This window comes from Cherax quadricarinatus, chromosome 38 (genome assembly GCF_038502225.1).
Source record: "Cherax quadricarinatus isolate ZL_2023a chromosome 38, ASM3850222v1, whole genome shotgun sequence".
Lineage (NCBI taxonomy): Eukaryota > Metazoa > Arthropoda > Malacostraca > Decapoda > Parastacidae > Cherax > Cherax quadricarinatus.
The window spans coordinates 22713015-22720327 of record NC_091329.1 but is presented as its reverse complement, the minus strand read 5'-3'; positions in this window follow the sequence as shown (position 1 = coordinate 22720327).

The window sequence follows — 7313 nt, the reverse complement described above, 5'->3', positions numbered from 1 at the left end:
GTGTGCTAGGGAATGGAAGAAATATAGAAGGCAAAGGACCCAGGAGAATAAGGAGAACAGTCGTAGAGCCAGAAACGAATATGCACAGATAAGAAGGGAGGCCCAAAGACAATATGAAAATGACATAGCAGCGAAAGCCAAATCTGATCCGAAACTGTTGTACAGCCACATCAGGAGGAAAACAACAGTCAAGGACCAGGTAATCAGGCTAAGGAAGGAAGGAGGAGAGACAACAAGAAATGACCGTGAAGTATGTGAAGAACTCAACAAGAGATTCAAAGAAGTGTTCACAGAGGAGACAGAAGGGACTCCAGAAAGACGGAGAGGTGGGGCACACCACCAAGTGCTGGACACAGTGCACACAACCGAGGAAGAAGTGAAGAGGCTTCTGAGTGAGCTAGATACCTCAAAGGCAATGGGGCCAGATAACATCTCCCCATGGGTATTGAGAGAGGGAGCAGAGGCGCTATGTGTACCCCTAACAACAATATTCAATACATCTATCGAAACAGGGAGATTGCCTGAGGCATGGAAGACAGCAAATGTAGTCCCAATCTTTAAAAAAGGAGACAGACATGAAGCATTAAACTACAGACCAGTGTCACTGACATGTATAGTATGCAAAATCATGGAGAAGATTATCAGGAGAAGAGTGGTGGAACACCTAGAAAGGAATGATCTCATCAACAGCAGCCAACATGGTTTCAGGGACGGGAAATCCTGTGTCACAAACCTACTGGAGTTCTATGACATGGTGACAGCAGTAAGACAAGAGAGAGAGGGGTGGGTGGATTGCATTTTCTTGGACTGCAAGAAGGCGTTTGACACAGTTCCACACAAGAGATTGGTGCAAAAACTGGAGGACCAAGCAGGGATAACAGGGAAGGCACTACAATGGATCAGGGAATACTTGTCAGGAAGACAGCAGCGAGTCATGGTACGTGGCGAGGTGTCAGAGTGGGCACCTGTGACCAGCGGGGTCCCGCAGGGGTCAGTCCTAGGACCAGTGCTGTTTCTGGTTTTTGTGAACGACATGACGGAAGGAATAGACTCTGAGGTGTCCCTGTTTGCAGATGACGTGAAGTTGATGAGAAGAATACACTCGATCGAAGACCAGGCAGAACTACAAAGGGATCTGGACAGGCTGCAGACCTGGTCCAGCAATTGGCTCCTGGAGTTCAATCCCACCAAGTGCAAAGTCATGAAGATTGGGGAAGGGCAAAGAAGGCCGCAGACGGAGTACAGTCTAGGGGGTCAGAGACTACAAACCTCACTCAAGGAAAAAGATCTTGGGGTGAGTATAACACCAGGCACATCTCCTGAAGCGCACATCAACCAAATAACTGCTGCAGCATATGGGCGCCTAGCAAACCTCAGAACAGCATTCCGACATCTTAATAAGGAATCATTCAGGACCCTGTACACCGTGTATGTTAGGCCCATATTGGAGTATGCGGCACCAGTTTGGAACCCACACCTAGCCAAGCACGTGAAGAAACTAGAGAAAGTGCAAAGGTTTGCAACAAGACTAGTCCCAGAGCTAAGAGGTATGTCCTACGAGGAGAGGTTAAGGGAAATCAACCTGACGACACTGGAGGACAGGAGAGATAGGGGGGACATGATAACGACATACAAAATACTGAGAGGAATTGACAAGGTGGACAAAGACAGGATGTTCCAGAGATTGGACACAGTAACAAGGGGACACAGTTGGAAGCTGAAGACACAGATGAATCACAGGGATGTTAGGAAGTATTTCTTCAGCCACAGAGTAGTCAGTAAGTGGAATAGTTTGGGAAGCGATGTAGTGGAGGCAGGATCCATACATAGCTTTAAGCAGAGGTATGATAAAGCTCACGGCTCAGGGAGAGTGACCTAGTAGCGATCAGTGAAGAGGCGGGGCCAGGAGCTCGGACTCGACCCCCGCAACCTCAACTAGGTGAGTACAACTAGGTGAGTACACACACACACACACACACACACACACACACACACACACACACACACACACACACACACACATACACACACACACACACACAAACACACACACACACACACACAAACACACACACACACACACACACACACACACACACACACACACACACACACACACACACACACACACACACCAGAAACACCTGCAGAAGGACTCCAGCCACGACACCCCCAAGGCAACTGAACAATCCAAACCAACCATCACACACCGATCCCTCTGTTTCCACCCCCCGCACCACAGTTACAGTATTAGAACAGAAGTTGAAGGTTTGGTACACAAATGCAGATGGATTAACGAATAAACATGAGGAATGGCAAGAAAGAATCAATGAGAAGTCCCCAGACATCATAGCAGTTACAGAAACAAAACTCATGGAGACAATAACAGATGCAATCTTCCCACCAGCATACCAGATCATGAGGAAAGATAGAAGGGGCAGGGGGGGGAGGTGGGGTTGCTCTGCTCGTAAAAAACAGATGGAAATTCGAGAAAATGGAAGGAATAGATGAGACGGGAGAAAGAAACTACATAGCAGGTACACTTCATTCGGGGGAACACAAAGTGGTCATTGCAGTGATGTATAATCCACCACAGAACTGCAGGAGGCCAAGAGAGGAATATGAAGAGAGCAACAGAGCAATGGTGGACACACTTGCTGAGGTGGCAAGAAGAGCTCACTCCAGCAGAGCAAAGTTGCTGGTTATGGGGGATTTCAACCACAGGGAGATTGACTGGGAAAACCTGGAGCCACATGGGGGTCCCGAAACATGGAGAGCCAGGATGTTGGACGTGGTGCTGGAAAACCTCATGCACCAACATGTTAAGGACACTACCAGAGTGAGAGGGGAGGATGAACCAGCAAGATTGGACCTTGTGTTCACCCTGGGCAGCTCAGACATTGAGGACATCAAGTATGAGTGTCCCCTAGGAGCTAGCGACCACGTGGTTCTGTGCTTTGAATACATAGTAGAGCTGCAAGTGGAGAGAATAACAGGAGTAGAATGGGAAAAACCTGACTATAAAAGAGGGGACTACATAGGGTTGAAGAACTTCCTGCGGGAGGTCCAGTGGGACAGAGAACTGGCAGGAAAGCCAGTAAATGAAATGTTGGAATATGTAGCAACAAAATGTAAGGAGGCAGTGGAAAGGTTCATTCCCAAGGGCAACAGTAACAACGGGAAGACCAGAACAAGCCCCTGGTTCACCCGACGGTGTAAGGAGGCAAAAACAAAGTGCAATAGAGAATGGAAAAAGTACAGAAGGCAGAGAACACACGAAAATAGGGAGATCAGTCGCAGAGCCAGGAATGAGTACGCACAGGTAAGGAGGGAGGCCCAGCGACAGTATGAAAATGACATAGCATCGAGAATCAAGACTGACCCGAAACTGTTGTATAGCCACATCAGGAGGAAGACAACAGTCAAAGACCAGGTGATCAGATTAAGGACAGAAGGTGGAGAACTCACAAGAAATGATCAGGAGGTATGTGAGGAGCTGAACAGGAGATTTAAGGAAGTTTTTACAGTAGAGACAGGAAGGGCTGTGGGAAGACAGAACAGAAGGGAACATCAAGAGGGAATATACCAACAAGTGTTGGATGACATACGAACAACTGAGGAGGAGGTGAAGAAGCTCTTAAGTGACCTTGACACCTCAAAGGCGATGGGACTGGACAACATCTCCCCATGGGTCCTTAGAGAAGGAGCAGAGATGCTGTGTGTGCCTCTAACCACAATCTTCAACACATCCCTTGAAACTGGGCAACTACCTGAGAGAGAGAGAGGATCCAGTAGCGATCAGTGAAGAGGCGGGGCCAGGAGCTGAGTCTCGACCCCTGCAACCACAATTAGGTGAGTACAATTAGGTGAGTACACACACACATACACACACACACACACACATACATACATACATACACACACACACACAAACACACACACACACACACACACACACACACACACACACACACACACACACACACACACACACACACACACACACACACACACACACACACACACACACACACACACACACACACATACATACATACACACACACACACACACACACACATACACACACACACACACACACACACACACACACACACATACACACACACACACACACACATACACACTGAACCCCTGAATGGGTCACAATGTATGTAATGTATTTTACCTTTTCATATAATTTTACATTGCTTATATTTGCGATAATAGCTAAATCGTAAATATATTGCTTTATATTATTATTTGACTTAGTTACTTTTGTTAGGTGGGATGTAATATATTATGTGCTCATAGTTCAAGTCTTGATTGTCTAACTACTGTAATTATCACTTGTGGCTCGTTACTCTGCCGGCTTCTCGGTGTTGCTGGGCAGCAACTGTCCATGGAGCTATCACGTGATGGAGGGGGGGTGTTCACACCTCGCCTGAAGTATTCAGTCTGGACTAGACTCTCTTGGTGGTTGGACGTATTCCTGACAAGACGTACCTAACTCTCCCTTATTGGCCCTTGTTGGAAGATCGTCTCTGTCGCTTTCTTGTTGTTGGTTCTGTAGAACTGTTCACAGAACATTGTCTAGACTTAGTGATTTTAGACGTTGTGCTGAGGTTGTGTGTCGCATAGACACTCTGAGCAACTCAGGTCCTGAGCTGTAGCTTCTGACCTAACTTGTACTGGTATCTGTGTACTGTCACAGTCGGGGATTTTCTTATGCTGAACTTAGATTCAGTAGTATGGGAGTTTTGTGACTTTTGTGGAGGATCTGCCGATGGTCCTTACTTAGTGTCGTTATATTATCTCCTTATTCCTGATTGTGTGTCACAGTTGCTTATTATATTGCTATTGGGCTTAGCGGTCGTTTATTGTTCAAGCAAGCTGTTCTGATTGCTAGGTGGTCAAGAAGTTAGATTATGTGAGGACTTTGTCAGTCACTGGTTTAAGTCTAGTCGAGTCGTGAGACATAGCGAAATACTTAGAGCACTTACACACATACACAAACTTATTTGTATATTGTATTATTAAATGTTAATGTACCAGATGGTACTTAAGATATAAAGATGTGATATGTGCCTTCAGTACAATACTACTGTACACGAGAGAAGTGATTATTATTAATTTGTTTAAATTGATTAATTTATTTTAATTTGATAATATACTCCTAGACATCTTGATTGTTAATAAATTTATTAAATTTTAATTTTTTTATTTAGTAACCTACCAGTTGCAATCTTCAAGCACTAATAATTCTTATTGAATTCTAATGGATAATTGGACCAGGATACTGACTACTTGTTACGAAAACCCAGTAACAGGCTGGATGCTAGAAGGGCAGTCCTTTCTAGTATTCATTGGAGATCTCTATGCTTATTAGAAATCGCGTTTTTTGTAACACACACACAAAGGGCGGCCAAAATTGTTAAAGCCACTCCAGAAAAATCGCATATTTGTCAGTTTCAAGCATTTTAGATTGACTTTCCTTCGCAAATGTTGGATGGATAATGCATGTATGTGGAACAGTTTACTTGAATGAGTTCCACACATATAATACGAAGTAACACTGAAACAGTTGATGGGAGAGTTTACAAGTGGTGTAGTATTGCCTGGACCAAGCCAGTGTTTCCCTGGCACTGACAGTGGTGGGCTGCGTGCAACATTTTGCTCGTTAAGGTGAACATTAAACACTAAAACAGTGCATTTATTTACTCATCAGTGTTTATAATTTTTAAAAATGTGTTTTGCAAGTAATTGTGGTTATTTTTAATTAGTTTATTCTTTTATCTTACAGACACTGTACTTAAAAATCGAATTTTAATGAAGAAGGCAAAACCCAAGACACATCACCGCAAAGGAACCGACAGAAGCAGGTTACTCGCATGAACAAATAACTGAAGAGGTAAAAGTTTCAAGCAGTGCTGTTGACAGGTTGATAATTATTAACGATAGTGGAAATAATCTCAGCTGCACCTCAAAGCGAGCTGGTAAGAATGCTAGGAAAAGAATAACTCCAAGTGCAGACCGACATATTGAGAAGAAGCTACTTACCAATAGAATATTGCCAGTGGAGCAACTTAACACCAGTTGGATCAAGAGAATATTCATGTTGCAACGAGGACCAAAAACTTGTCGTTCACGTAAGATACAAAAGTTGACTTATAGCGATACAAAAGCGTTTACAATGGGCCCCAAAAAAATAGTCTACCTTCACTGCAGATGACTCGAAATCGGTAAATCGAAGTTTAATAATCACGGATATTTTTTAGCAACATGAGTGATTTAAATGTTCGACAAAAAGTTGTGGGGTCAGGCTTCAACTTTTTTCATACCTACAAATATATGTCATCCTTTGCAGATTTTGTTTCAGTGATGAGTCGGTGTTTAAAGTATTGTGTGACAAATCTCAGTTTGTAAGAAGACGTGTCACTGAGAAAGTCCATCATGAATATGTGGTGAACACTTAAATATCCAACCTCTGTGATGGTCTGGTCCGTAATTAGTAGTAAAGGTATAAGTAGGCTGTATATTGTTGAAGGTACCATGCCACAGTATCAGTATAGAAGAGTTTTAAAAACTAAACTTATTCCTCAGATACGTGACAGGCTTCAAGGTGAAGAATCATTCTATTTCATACAGGATGGAGTACCAAGAAACAGTAAAATCTGTTAAAGCATTTCAGGATTCGCGAAATATTCCTCGTTTTGATGAGCCAGGTAATTAACCTAATATGAATCTAATGGAGAATTTATGGGAAATAGTTAAAGGAAAAAATAAAAACAGAGTGTATCACAACCAAAACACAGCTAATAGAAAGACTAGCATGGGTATGTAGCCATGTTGACGACATGCCAACACACTGCCATAGCTGCATACAAAGCATACCTCGACACTTCGCTGCTCTTATTAAGGCTAAAGGTGGACCAACTGAGTATTAAATGTGTGCAATATATGTTCAATACTTTCAATTAAACTGTGTTCTACCAGAAATGCATCATTCATCCAACATTTTTGAAGGAAAGTCAATAGAATATGTTTAAAATACACAAATAATCAATTTTAATGGTGTTGTTCTAATGATAATAATTCTTCTTCTTCTTTCAACGTACCAGCCGTATCCCACTGAGGCGGGGTGGCCCAAAAGAAAAAACTGAAGTTTCTCCTTTTAAATTTAGTAATATATACAGGAGAAGGGGTTACTAGCCCCTTGCTCCCGGCATTTTAGTCGCCTCTTACGACAAGCATGGCTTACAGAGGAAGAATTCTGTTCCACTTCCCCATGGAGATAAGAGGAAATAAACAAG